We start from the raw sequence: 14571 nt of genomic DNA on the forward strand, positions 1-14571 counted from the left end.
CTCTGGACATTTTTAAAGCAGAAAGCCTATTAGCTTGGCTGGAGTGGAAACCAGAGATGGAGTGAATTACCCTGTCTCATCTAAAATAGATAAGGAGGCCGAGTTTGGTGAGAGCTGTAGTCAGCCATTTGCTTGGACATCACACACAGTGGCAGGGAATGATACACCCTTGTAAATAAATCACCTGCTGGCAGCCTCACCTTGGAATATTTATTAGGAAACAGACCTGGAAAGGAAGACAGTAAGTCTAAGGCTACGAGAATTATTGGAAGAAGGGCTTTATAGTGTATCTAGAAATTTTGATTCTTGGTTGTCTTTAGGAAGATAGGAGAGAAAGAAAGGAAAGCTGCCAATTCCATCAGAAGGAAAATAGTGTGTGGGATTTTATTTCATTTTCATCAGGTCCTGTCCTTGTGTATGTCTGGGAGTATTTCACACAACAGGAGAGTGGAACCTAGTGGGGGGAGTCTGATTCTCTCCCTAACCTCCACGCTTTCGTAAAGCAACCTGGGGCAGGATTGCCTCAGATGTCTGAGGGGTCCCCAAGTTTCCTCTCAAATTATGCCAAAGCTCTGGCTCTGCTATGGGCCCCAGGAACACTGAGCTGCCCGCCCTCCCCGCCCCCACTTTCTCTGGTTCTAATGTTGAGAAAGCACCTTGGATGAAAGGGAATCTGCCATCGAGAAGAGATACAGCTGGACCTGGGGAAGTATCAGTGTGCACTTATCTCGGTGCAGAGCCAGGTGCTGCAAGTGGACCCCAAAGTGCAGTGACCCCCAAGTGTAACCTTAAGTATGCATCTTCCTCTCTGAGCATCTTCCCCACCTGCACCCCTCCAACTACACAGTCTGTACCATCTATTAAATTCCTCCAGGGATAGGACACCTGGGTGGCTCAGTGGTTGCATGTCTGCCTTTGGCTCAAGTCCCCTTGGTCCTGGGATCAAGTCCTGCCTCAGACTCCTTGCAGGGACCCTGCTTTTCCCTCTGTCTCTGCCTCTCTGTGTGTGTCTCTCATGAATAAATGAATAACATCTAAATTAATTAATTAATTCCTCCAAAGAAGATGGGGAATCACATCCCTCCCCCCACACGTACACCAGGAAAGCCCCAGAGAACCCCAGGAAAGGAATGTCTTGGTTTAGTAGGTACACTGAGCCAGGAACAGGGAGCACTGAGTGTCATGCCCTTGACCCATTGATTTAGATCACACTGAATCCTCTTCAGCCAGAGTAGATTTAGCAACAATTCATGTGTTGCATTCATAACCCACATGGTGTTCTAGGTATGGGTAATGGGGACAAAAGATGTAAACAGCAAGATCCCATGCCTCGTGGGAATCAGAGATGTAGGGGAAAGAGTGATACACAAGTTACAGCACAATAAACTACTGACAGAGATACATGGAAGGTTCTAGGGGGTTGAGTGGGGGGATGTATCACCCAGCCTAAGGGGCGGGGGTTGTAGCAGAAGGTAGCATCTGGGTTGAGAGCTAGAGGGTGAGTAGAGGTGAGCCAGGCCAAAGAGGAGTGGCCTTCCAGGTGGAGAGAGAGTGGAGACACTCCCAGAGGTGGGAATGTCACAGTACATAGGAGAGCAGTTGCGTGTTGCGGATGGAAGTGGCAAGAAAAGGCTATGGAACAGTGGTCATTTGCAAATGACCTATCAGATAAAGGACTAGAATCCAAGATCTATAAAGAACTTATTAAACTCAACAGCTAATAAACAATCCAATCATGAAATGGGCAAAAGACAATGAACAGAAATTTCACCAAAGAAGACATAGACATGGCCAACACGCACATGAGAAAATGCTCCGCATCCCTTGTCATCAGGGAAATTCAAATCAAAACCACAATGAGAAACCACTTCACACCAGTGAGAATGGGGGAACTGGTGAATGAACAAGACAGGAAACAACAAGTGTTGGAGAGGATGTGGAGAAAGGGGAACCCTCTTGCACTGTTGGTGGGAATGTGAACTGGTGCAGCCGCTCTGGAAAACTGTGTGGAGGTTCCTCAAAGAGTTAAAAATAGACCTGCCCTACGTACCATCCAGCAATTGCACTGCTGGGGATTTACCCCAAAGATGCAGATGCAGTGAAACGCCGGGACACCTGCACCCTGATGTTTCTAGCAGCAATGTCCACAACAGCCAAACTGTGGAAGGAGCCTCGGTGTCCATCGAAAGATGAGTGGATAAAGAAGTTGAATGAATGGATAAAGATGAATGGATGAAGTTTTTCCAATAAAAAATATACATATAAAAAGAGAACAGTGGTCAGGGACAAAATATAAAAGACCTTGAACCTCAACCTAAGGAGCATGACTCCTAGAGATGATCTTTTTAAACTGTGACCCAGAGCCTGTCATTCCTCTGCTCAAAGCTCTCCAATGCCTTTCATGTTCCCCACAGTAAAAGCCAAAGTCCTTACAGTGGCCCACAGGTCCAGCATGCCTGGCTTCCAGATGCCTCCCTGACCTCATCTTTTTCTATTGCCTCCCACAGCAATCTGACAACCTCCTCCCTAGTCCTCAAAAAAGTGTCTCCTGCCCCAGGACCTTTGTACTGTCCAGACACCTACATGTCTCATTCCCTCACCTCCTTTAAGTCTTGCTGAAATGTTGCTTCTTGGTGAAGGCTGCCCTTACCCTCCCCCCTTTTCAAAACTGCAACACCCTCCTTCTCTCATTCCACACTCGTAAGCTCCTGACTGATTTTGTTCTTTCAGAGAACTGTTTACCTTTTAACATACTATATAATTTTCTTGTATTTATTATGTATCCCCAACTAGAATATAAACTGGACCAGGGCAGGTGTTTTGGCCTACCTTCTTTATTGCTATATCCCCAGCTAGCACATAGTGGGCTCTCAAAGAGTATTTCTTTTTTTTTTCTTTTTTTTCTCTTTTTTTTCCATTTCAATAAATTTTTCATTTATTTATTCATGAGAGACACAGGCAGAGGGAGAAGCAGCCTCCCCACAGGGAGCTAATGTGGGATTTGATCTCAGGACTCCGGGATCACACCCTGAGCCCAAGGCAGATGCTCAACCACCTGAGCCACCCAGTTGCCCTCAAAGATTATTTCTTAATTAGCAGGTGATGAGCTAGAGAGCAACTGACAGGCATTAGGTAAGGGGAGTAACACACACTAGCTACACAGCATAGACTCGTGGCGGTTTTTCCACTCCTCCTCCCGCTTTTAACATGATCCACAGTAAGAACACACTATAAACACACGAATACACAAAAAAAAGCCTAACAAAAATAAAAGCTCCATGAAGTAACAGTTATCCTTTTCACCTTTACAATACTCTGTGATCTATTCTATCTATACGATGGCTACTTCATTTTTCAAAAATACATAATAGTTGCACATTATTAAATTGATTTCAAAACCCACCAGTAGATCAAGACCCATAGTTCCAAAACCACTGCTACAATATTCTGGAATTAGATAATGAGGGTGGGTGTATAACATTGTAAAGATACTAAAAATGGCTGAACTATACACTAAAACGGTTGAAATGTGAGGTTTATGTTATATGAATCTTATCTCCAAAAAATTGTTTTGATGATATTGAGGAATAATTTGAAAAAGGCCAACCTGGCGACAGGAAGGCCAATTTGGAAATGATTATAGTAATCCAAGTAAGAGGTGATGAGTGGGGATGGCTCAGTGGTTGAACATCTGCCTTGGGCTCAGGTGATGATCCCAGGGTCCCAGGATCCAGTCACATCAGACTCCCTGCATGGAGCCTGCTTCTCCTTCTGTCTATGTCTCTGCCTCTCTCAGTGTGTCTCTCATGAACAAATAAATTAAAAAAAAAAGAGGTGATGAGTGGACAGAGACAATCAAAATAGAGAAAGACAATTCAGGAACTATGTAGGAGATTAAATTGGAAAGCATGAGAAATAGGAAGAGTCAAGGATCATTCTAGACTTCTGCCTCAGGAACTAGGGGGTAATGGCACTATCGTTTGAAATCAAGAACACAGTCGGTAAAACTAGTCCAATACCACTTTTATCACAAATAAATAACCCATGTGCGTGCACACGTACTGTGTTGATGCGTGGAACAGCCACAAGGCTCCGCACCACTGCTGACCAGCCAGGGAAGCCCACAGTGGGGGACTAGACTAGAGGTCTGTGGTGTTCGAGAGGGTGTGTAGAGTGGGAGGAAAACACAAAGGAGGCCAGAAGGAAGTGACACAGAGAGCTCAGCAATGTGTCACGGTGTAGAAGCCAAAAAAGCAGAGACTTCTAGAAGGAAGGTGACTAGCCAAGACATCCAGAGACATGGGTCCTGGGAAGTGAGGAGGCAGCAAACACAGAGGCAGAAGGGCAGGAGGTGGGAAGATTAGGCCCACCTGGCCAGCCTCATTGCTTTCAGGAACAGGTCCTCCAAGTGGTGCTCAACCTGAGAGTTGAGCCTTGGGCCGTGATGGGCCAGCTTACCCTTCATTTCCTCCACGCTCAGCCAGGCTGTCCCTGGCTCCCTTTAATGGCCTTCCTGCATGGAGGTCCAAGTAGCCTCTAAAGGAAATTTCCTATAAATAAATTTCCTCCCTCTGAGCGGGGCAAAGAGTGGGTAGTTGTCACCGTAACACCACCAAGGGCTGGATTAGGTGGAAAGAGGAAAATAGACAGTCTTCCCTCTGGGGGGAAAGAAATGCATATTTATTCAGCTAGACTCAGCCCTCCCATGATTCTGGTGATACAATCTTCTACCAGCCACCTGGTGGTGTGGTTGAGCTCAAGGACCCCACCTGAGGCCGGATCTGAGATCCTTCCAGAAAGAGGTCACAATGTCAGACAGAGTTCTTAAAGGCTTTCAGAGAATGCAGCCTCTTCAGAATAGCAAAGTAAATCACCCAAGGACTTCCCAGAGACAGAGCTGAAAAACAGGGCAGGAGGGCATGACCAGTGGCAGTCGCCTTGAGTCACTATGCAGCGCTTACATCAAAGAACAGGACTGTGTCGATCCCACGAACATTCATGAAGCTCCTGTCACCCACCAAGCAAAGCTCAGGTGTTAAGAAGGGTACAGAACTTGCGTGAAACAGAAAAAAAAAAAAAAAAAAAAAAAAAACCTTTTCCTTGGGGCCAGTACAGACCCTTGCCAGGGAGCACAGCTTGGTGAGCCACAGGCAGGCTCCATCAGATCCCCTACCTCCCACTTCCAAACTGTGTGCTCTTGTGCAGTGCCCAACCTGCACAAACATATACAGCAGCCCCAGGAACAGAGATGAAGATGGCAGAGTCTTCCATCCCCAGAAGCTCATAAACTGGCTGGTCAACACACACACATAACCGGCCAACTAACAGAAGCCGTCCCTGGGAAATGCTGAAACAGAAGTGCAAAGGGTGGCGGGAGGTTCCTACCGACAGGAGGGATTCACTCCGTCAGGGAAATCCGAGAAGGCTTCCTGAGAAGATGGAATTTGAGCCTTGAAATGTGGCCACGCAGGGGAGTGGAGAAAGGAGGCACAAGATTTCAAGGTGTCTTCTGGGAAAAGGGGGGGAGTAGATGGTTACAGCTGGGGGAGACGAGAGCTAGGGGTTGGCAAAGGACCGCTGGGGAGATGTGATGGGAGATGAAAATACGGATCAAATTGTAGAGACCTTTGAGTGACTTACTGGGGAATGTGTGCTCGGATGGAGCTGGGGAAATGTGGGGAATGGGACTCCGCCTCCAACCCTCTATCCTGGGCCTTTCTCAGAAGCGGGGTTGCCTTGTGAGAGGAATTCACACTGTGGCCTTCCAAAGGGGGTCCCAGATGCTCTTTAGCGCAGCCCTCAGTCAGGTGTTGGCATGACCCCATCCTGCAGAGGGTGGTGTGACACATCCGGTCAAATCAGCCTTAGGAGCAGGAAAGGGGGAGTCTGGAGAGTGCCCGCCCAGCTGCATCAACTGGAGGTCATCTCAGACAGCCCTGGCCTTGTTCCTGCAGTAGAGGGGACACTCCTGCTCTCCTGGAGGGCCCGAAGGATGTCGCACACTCCACCTGGGAGTGTGATCCCAGAAGACCCCAGAAGATCACCTGGGAAAGGCTTGCCTTTCAAAACCCATAGGATGGAACCTAAAGTCTGAGGCATCACCTCGTCCAGGTAAACGTAGATAACGTGAGGCATCCAGGATGCCCCAGTCCCCCCCACCCCTTCTCTGCTCCTGCTGAGGCAGACAAGCCCTGCAGGGCAAAATCCCATGGCCAACCACTTTCTCCTTCTGAAAGGCCTCTGCCCTGATTCCTCCTACACCCTTGCTTCTCCGAGTACGTTCTGCGGACCACTAGCATCAGCATCACCTGGGAGCCTCGTGGACCTGCGCAGTCTTGGGCTCCATCCCAGATTGACTGAGCCAGGTCTGCACTTTCACACAATCCTCAGGCCATTTGTGTGGGCCCTGAGGTCTGAGAAGCTCGACCTACACCATTCCTTCCCGCTCAGGCTTAGCTCCCTGACCACCCTTGCTCAGTGGCCTTACCTTTGCACTCACCTCCCCCTTTTAATGCTAGGGATCCTCTGCCCCCCCACCCCTCCACCTGCCCCTCTCCCTCAGTGATCTCTGCCACTCCCACAGCTTCAAATACCCCACCTTTCCCGGACCCCCCAGTCTTCACAAGCAGCACAGACCACACTTCTGGGTGTCGCTCCCTGTCCCCTCCCTGCCACATAAACCCAAATCCCTGTGAGGAGGCTCCATAAACAAGCCCTCAAATTCCACATGCATCTCTCTCTCAGCTCTGCAGCGCATCTCCTGTGCTCCCTAGGGTCCTCAGGCACCCATCCAGGGATTCCTCCCAGACTCCTCTCTCATGCTTAGTTCCTACATGCATGCAGGGAGTCTACTTCTAGACCATTTCTGATCTGAACCTCCTTCTGTCCTCATTGCCACTGACTTGGTCACAGCCTGAGGTCTCTGTCCCAAGTCCTGCCACAGGTCTGGCCACCTCGCCAGCATCACTGCCCTCCAAGTGGCAGCTCTGCTATCTTAGAGCTACTGGAACATGAAGACTCCTTCGTTGTTGCTGCAAGGGAAGGGAGTGCTGGAAGCCCTGGCACCAACAAATGCTTTAGCTTCAAACTGACTTGTTCCTAAGGCTCACATGCCATTGGTCAGAACGAGTCACATGGGCCCATCTCCCTGATGGGAGGAGGGGGCTGTTGGATATAGGTGAGCACTGGAAACCTCTACCAAACATCTCCCACCTTTCTCCAGAGCCCTTATTATCATCGACATACTGTATATTTGCCCGTTTGCATATTTTTCTGCTGCTCCCCCCACACCCCCCCAAACACTACAGCGTGTGAGCTCTCTGAGGGCAGATAACTCATTTTGTTCATTATTCTATTGCCAGTACCTGGGACAGGGTCTGGTCCATAGTAAACACTCAATACATATTTGATAAATGAGTAACTGATAAAATGAGTAAATGAATGGGTTGGATGGTATGTGTTTATGGGGGCCAGAGGTGGGGGCAGTGTTGAGAAGGAGAAGCCTGGAAAGTAAGAAGAGGTAATAACACAAAAGGCATTATAAGCCATTTAAAGGAGGTTTTACTTTAGCTGGTCAGGTGTAGAGAACCACTAGGGGGATGTTAAAGGGGAATGATGTTCTGCAAGGGCCCTCGAGGTGCAGTTTGGAGGATTCATTGGAATGTGCCCCATGGGAAGCAGGTAGACCAACAGGAGGACGATGCGTGGTGGCTTAAACCAAGGTGGTGAAGGGCTTGAAGGAGGAAAAACAATGCTGAGAGCTTGAATGTGGATTTGAGAGGAGTGGAGATGACGTTAAAGGGTTTGGCTTGAGTTCCTAGAAGGATGGAGTCCCTTTGTTCATCCCCAAGTGAGGAGGACTGAGCCCTGGTGCAGATCTGGGGAAGGTGGGGATGAGGCCTTTGTCAGAGACCCTTGAACTTTGACACCTGTTCAACATGCCCTGGCCTTGCTAAACGACACGCAACTCCCCACACATGTGATGCTCTTCTTTGCCACTGAAATTTTGCACATGCCATTTCCTGCCCGTGAATAGGGTGCCCTCCACCTCCGCCAACCACTCCGAGCCCTGACCTCAGAGGACAAATCAGAGAACCTTAAGAATTTGGGCCTTCCCTTCTGTGTCTCCCTGAGCACTCCCACCTGCCCTGTGGCCACAGAACTGCTCCTCGCACCCTCAGGTGGGTGGAGAGGTCCCCAGGGCTGGAAGGGAGTGGCCAGCCTGGCCCCATGCAGACCAGGCCGCGTGGACCCACAACCTCCAGGCAGGGCCAAAGCACCCACCCTGTTCAAAGGCAGCCACTTCAGCCTACTGTGGGTAACGTAGTGATTTCTGGGTGAAATGCAGCTCTCTCTCTGACACAGCTGCTCCCTCTCTGGATTCTGGTCCCCACCTTTGGCTCTCAGCAATGCCCCTGTCAGTCCTCTTCTCTGGCCTCAGCTGTACGGTTGGGAACCAGTTCAGGGTCACAGTTCAGCCACAGCCCGACTCTGGTCATCGTCAGGATAGTAATTTGGTGCATAGTTAGCTGCTCTCCTGCTTCTAACTGCTGTGCTGGCAGGTGATTGAATGTCTCCTCATATATTAACCATGCACAGGGGAAGGCTGCTGGGGCTCCATTACCCTCCCCTCCACCTGCCCCATCCCTTCGTCACAGGCCACCTGGATTGACACCTTGATTGATTAACAAGGGTTCCATTATGTGGAGCTGCCACAAGCACTACTGGGGGGTTGGGGGTGTGGAGGGTGCTGGTAGCCAGCCTCTCTATACGGAGTGTCCCCTCTTTTGAGACTTGGACACATCACGCTGGCATATTCATCAGAGCCCTTGTTTCGTGGGCACGTGTCTCCAGCTAGGACAGCATCTACCACCCTGCCAACTGCTCCAAATTCTATATAGAAGGGGCTTTGGCCAAAAGAATCACAATTCAAACTTAAAAAAAAAAAAAAAAAAGATTCACAATTCAGCAGGTTTGATCACCACCCTCCCAGAGAAGATCCTCCCTATCCCTGGGCCTGTTTGAGGGTGGGAAGTACTGCCCTTACTTGGGGATCCTAAAACACAGACGCAAAATAAAGGGTTGTTAGTCTGCAGGGGAGTTGGCACAGCTGGGAAAGACAACTTTTCCAGGAGAAGCAGCTCCGCTTCCCAAATATCAGTGGGCAAAGAAGTAGCAAACCCTGCCCTCAAAGCTTTTGGAAGACGAAAAGAATTCAAAATTGTGAATTTTGGTTGACGTGGAAAGGGCTGCTGCCTGGAGATGGGCAGGAGGGGAGTCAGAGGAGAGAGGTTCAGGGGCGCCTGGATGGCTCAGCGGTTGAGCATCTGCCTTCGGCTCAGGGTGTGATCCCGGGGTTCTGGGATCGAGTCCCGCATCGGGCTCCCTGCATGTAGCCTGCTTCTCCCCCTGTCTGTCTCTGCCTCTCTCTCTGTGTCTCTCATAAATAGATAAATTAAATCTTACACACACAGAGGAGGGAGGCTCGTATTTGCTGAGTTCCTGCCATGGCTCAGAGGTGGTGCGGGCGCTGTCGTGTGCATCACCTCACTGCGTCTGTACCCCAACCTCGAGACAGGTGTCTCTGCGCTCATCGGTCAGGTGAGGTGACCAGCTCAGAGGGGCCGCAGAGCGCGGCCACAGCTCGCAGGTTGCATTGGCCAAGCAGTGACTCGGCCAAGGCAGTCTGGTTCCAAAGCCCACCCTCCCTCCTGTACCAGGCTCCCCCAGTTCATTTCAGGCCACTGGGAACCATGAAAGGACCTTAACTCATTAAAACAAAATCAGAACAAAAAACTTGAGAGTGAGTACCCCTGGCTAAAAAATAGTTTGAACAAGCTATATTTCATTGAGGGTCTCATGAGGCATCCATCCAGAAGGGACAAATAATGGAGCCTCAGCACATACTGTGTTGAGTAAACCTATTTCCGTCAAGTACAAGAGTTATTGTCATTGAACACTCCTACTGAAGCTATTTTTTTTTTAAGATTTTATTTATTTATTCATGAGAGACACACAGAGAGAGAGAGAGAGAGGCAGAGACACAGGCAGAGGGAGAAGCAGGCTCCATGCAGGGAGCCCGACGTGGGACTCGATCCCAGGACTCCAGGATCACACCCTGAGCCAAAGGCAAGCGCTAAACCGCTGAGCCACCCAAGGATTCCCCTACCGCAGCTGTTGACCCTGGGGGGACTGGACAGGGTTTAAAAGAGACACCATCGGCAGGGGAATCACAGGGAACTGAGACCTTGCCTGGTGGCCCTAGTACCCCTGAGGCTCTGAGGCTTCCTTACCAAGGTTTGGATGCACCGAGCCGGAAAAGGGTTGGGGGACCTTGTACCTGGAACTGCTTTAAACTTTTTTTTTTTTTAACTCAAGTATAATTTAAATGGTGTTATATTAGTGCCAGGTGATTAGTGATATTAGTTTCAGGTGATTAGGTAGTGATTTGACACTTCTATGCATTACTCGGTGCCCGTCATAAGTGTACTCCTTGTGCTCTTTATTCCTGCATCCGCCACCCACCTCCCCTGTGCTAACTATCCATTTGCTCTCTTTAGTTAGGAGTCTGGTTTTTGGTTCATCTCTTTTTTTCTTTGTTTCTTTTGTTTCTTAAATTCCACATGGGAGTGAAGTCATGTGGTATGTGTCTTTCTCTGACTTATTTCACTCATACCCTCTAGGTCCATCTGAGCTGTTGCAAATCACAAGATCACGGTCTTCTTTATGGCTGAGTAGTATTCTGTTCTGCATATTACATCACATTTTATTTGTCCATTCATCTACGGTTGGACACTTGAGTTGCTTCCATATCTTGGCTATTGTGAATAGTGCTGCAATAAACACAGGGGTGCATATAGCTTTTCTTTTTTTTTTTTCTTCTTTCTTTTTTCTTTCTTTTTTCTTAGGGATGGGGGAGCAGAGGGGCAGAGGCAGAGGGAGAGAGAAAATCTTAAGCAGGCTCCATATCCAACATGGGGCCCGACATGTGGCTCAATCTCACAACCCTGAGATCAGGACCAGAACCAAAATCAAGAGTCAGATGCCTTCACTTCTGAGCCACCCAGATGCCCCTACATAGATCATCTTGAATTAGCATTTTCATTTTCTTTGATGGTACATACCCAGTATAAGAATTATTGGATCATATGATAATTCTATTTTTAATTTTTTTGAAGAATCTCCATACTGTCTTCCATAGTGTCTGCACCAGTTTGCATTCCCAGCAACAGTGCAAGAGGGTTCCCTCTTTTCCACATCCTTGCCAACGCATGTTACTTCTTGTGTTTTTGATTTTAGCCACTCGGACAGGTGTGAGGTGATACCACATTGTGTCAACCTCCACTGTGTTGAAGAATCACACTATTATGGTTAATGCTAGCAGTAACCATTGCCATGGGCTGCATGTGTCCCCACATGATTCATATGTTGAAATCCTTCACCCCCTGTGTGATGGTATTTGGAGTTGGAACCTTTGGGAGGTAATTAGGTGATGAGGATGGAGCCCTTAGGAATAGGATTGGTGCCCTTATAAAAGAGGCCCCAGGGAGCTCACTTGTCCTCCTTCCATCATGTGAAGACACAGATAGAAGTCAGCAACCTGGAAGAGGAGCTTTACAAGAACCAGACTGTGTCTGCACTTTGACATTGGACTTCCAGCCTCCAGAAACTGTGAGAAACTTCTGTTCTTCATAAGCTACCTGGTCTGTGGTACTTTGTTTTAGTGACCCAAACAGACCAGGACAAGCATTATTTTTCAGCTGCTCTGAAAGCAGTATGAGACCATGTTGGGGATTTCAGCAGTGGTAGATGGTCTACAACTCAGGTATCTGTGAAGGTGAAGGGCTGGGAGGAGAGGGGTACAGAGATTCCTGGAGACGGAATGTTCGCAGAACAGCAGATGGTATCTGAAGGCAAAGCGAGATGCCGACTTGCCAAAGGAGGAGACATGCGGAGGAAGAAGAGGGAAGGCACTCTGAATACTTCCCCCTCCTCCATGCTCACGTTCTAGCCACATATATTGCCACATAAATAAAGCTCCGGAGTAGTTTAGAGCAGCACTGTCTGATAGAACTTTCTGTGATGATGGAAATATTCTTCATCTGCAATGTCCAATATGGTGCCCATTGGCCACACATGGCTACTTGGCACTGGAAATGTGGTTAGTGTAACTGAGGAACCATATTGTTATTTAATTTCAGTTAATTGGGGACACCTGGGTGGCTCAGCCATTGAGTGCCTGCCTTCGGCTCAGGGCATTATCCCAGGTCTAGAGATCGAATCCCACATCGGGCTCCTTGCAGGAAGCCTGCTTCTCCCTCTGCCTATGTCTCTGTCTCTCTCTGTGTGTCTCTCATGAGTAAATACATAAAATCTTAAAAAAAGATTTTTTTTAAGAAAAATAATTTTAATTAATCTAAATTGAAAATATAAATGGCCACATGGGAGTAGTGGCTCCCGGATTGGATGTCACAGAGAGGAAACTAACCTAAAATTTGGGGAAATTATGGAACATAGGCCCATGTCTAGAGGGGATTGATTGGGCACCACACTGCAGCATGAGCAGCTCTGGGCGTCTGAGGCAAAGAAGGGAAATTCCAGAGGCAAGCATGTGGCTGAGGGGTGTATGAAGGCAACCTCACCAGCTCAGGTTTGTCCAGAAACGGCCCTATTCATTCAGCATCTGGAATTTGACAGGATAGATGTGGCTCCAGGGTATGCGACTGACCTCCTAACTCGATTCAAGCTCTGGGAGGTACACCGTTGTGCATGAGGCAAATGTGGCTTGACACGGAATCTTCTTTGATAATGGGCTGTTCTGTCCATGCCATTTGATCCCACAAGCTGGGAGAGTCACTGCCCACTCCACTATTTCCCTTGATCCCTGTATGTGCCTCCTAGAGAGTACCCACTCTGTGATTCCTCCTTCTTTCCTTGCTTCCTTCCTTCCTCCCTCCCTCTCTCCCTTCCTTCATGTGTTCTTTCCTTCCTTTTGTTTAAAAAACTTTTGATGCAATGAAATAGAATTTATTCACAGGCCCTAAATTTTGCTCTGTAGGTCCCATTATCCTAGCAATAGCCTCTCTCAATTAATGTTTCTATCATATTTGCCTGAGGCTTGCAATTGTAGTCATAGAGGACAGTTTGTGTTTTCTTCTTAGACCACACAGGGTGCAATCTACAGAGCATCTTAGAAATCGATGTGTCCAGATCCCTTATGTTCTGTATGTTATGAATGAAGCTCAGAGAGCAAGACTCACCCCAGGCCTTGCTGTGAATTGGTGGAAAGAGAGGGATTAGAAACTGCACATGACATACCCAGGCCCTTCCCATCCAGGAACCACTCACCCTCCCTGGCTAGGCTAAGACTTCAGATTTTGTCATCTTCTCACGTGTTTCTACAGTCTCTGGTCTCCTCAAAAAGGTATCCTTCACCCTGTGTACAGGGATGCAGCTGAAAGACTTAGAATTCCCAGCACCATCTTCCCTCTTATCCAAGCTCCCAGACTCCAGGGGAAATTAGGCCACAGAGGAATCACTCTCCCCACTGTGCTCCATTCAGAGCTCATAGCGCTAATAATCTAGGACACCCTTCCCAGGCTGTACTGTGCACATACATCTCCTTGGGAGCTTGTTAAATTACACATGCAGGTTCACTGGGTCTGGCATGGGGCCCAAGACTCAGCAGCACTAACCAGATAGCAGATAATGCTAAGGCTGTCCATCCACAGACCACACTTTGAGCAGCAAGGCTCTAGACTCTAGCTTTGGTCCTAGAGAGCTGGATCTGAAAGGGATTGTCAGAGGTCAGGTTCTCTAGAAACAGAGCCTGAGCCAGCAATTCCTGTAGAAATGCTCTCTAGAAAAACTTGTAAGACAGTGTAGGACGAGACCGGAGAAGAATCTAAGCACAAAGGTGGTTCAGATGAACTTTAACCTCAGCCTGATCCTCAGGGCAACTCTGGAACATAAGTGACACCACAGAGGTATCCTACCTTGAGGCAGGGGAGCCCCGGGTTTATACCAGCAACAGTCAATCGTTGACCATGGACTGCCACAGGGAGAAAGCAGTACCTCCCGTATAGCCAGGCATGTCCAGGGTGGGGGGCTCCAATTTGGTCAAGGGCAAGTGTCTACAGAAGTATACAATGGTGAGCCATCAGCATCCAACATCTAGCAGCTGCGGGTTGCATACTTCCATGGTATAGGAGATCTGGGCAGGCCACCCACAGTCTACTGCAGAGGCCTCAAAGTCTTCCAGGCCAACTGCCCCTTCCCTACTTATTTTCATGTCAGAGATTTTTTTTTTTTTTTTTTTTTTTTTATTTATTTATGATAGTCACACAGAGAGAGCGAGAAAGGCAGAGACACAGGCAGAGGGAGAAGCAGGCTCCATGCACCGGGAGCCCGATGTGGGATTCGATCCCGGGTCTCCAGGATCGCGCCCTGGGCCAAAGGCAGGCGCCAAACCGCTGCGCCACCCAGGGATCCCCATGTCAGAGATTTTATCTTTGAAAGTGTGTATATGTACATAGAAGAAGAAAACTAGAAATATATATATACTCAACTGTT

Source organism: Canis lupus, chromosome 32 (genome assembly GCF_048164855.1).
Source record: "Canis lupus baileyi chromosome 32, mCanLup2.hap1, whole genome shotgun sequence".
NCBI lineage: Eukaryota > Metazoa > Chordata > Mammalia > Carnivora > Canidae > Canis > Canis lupus.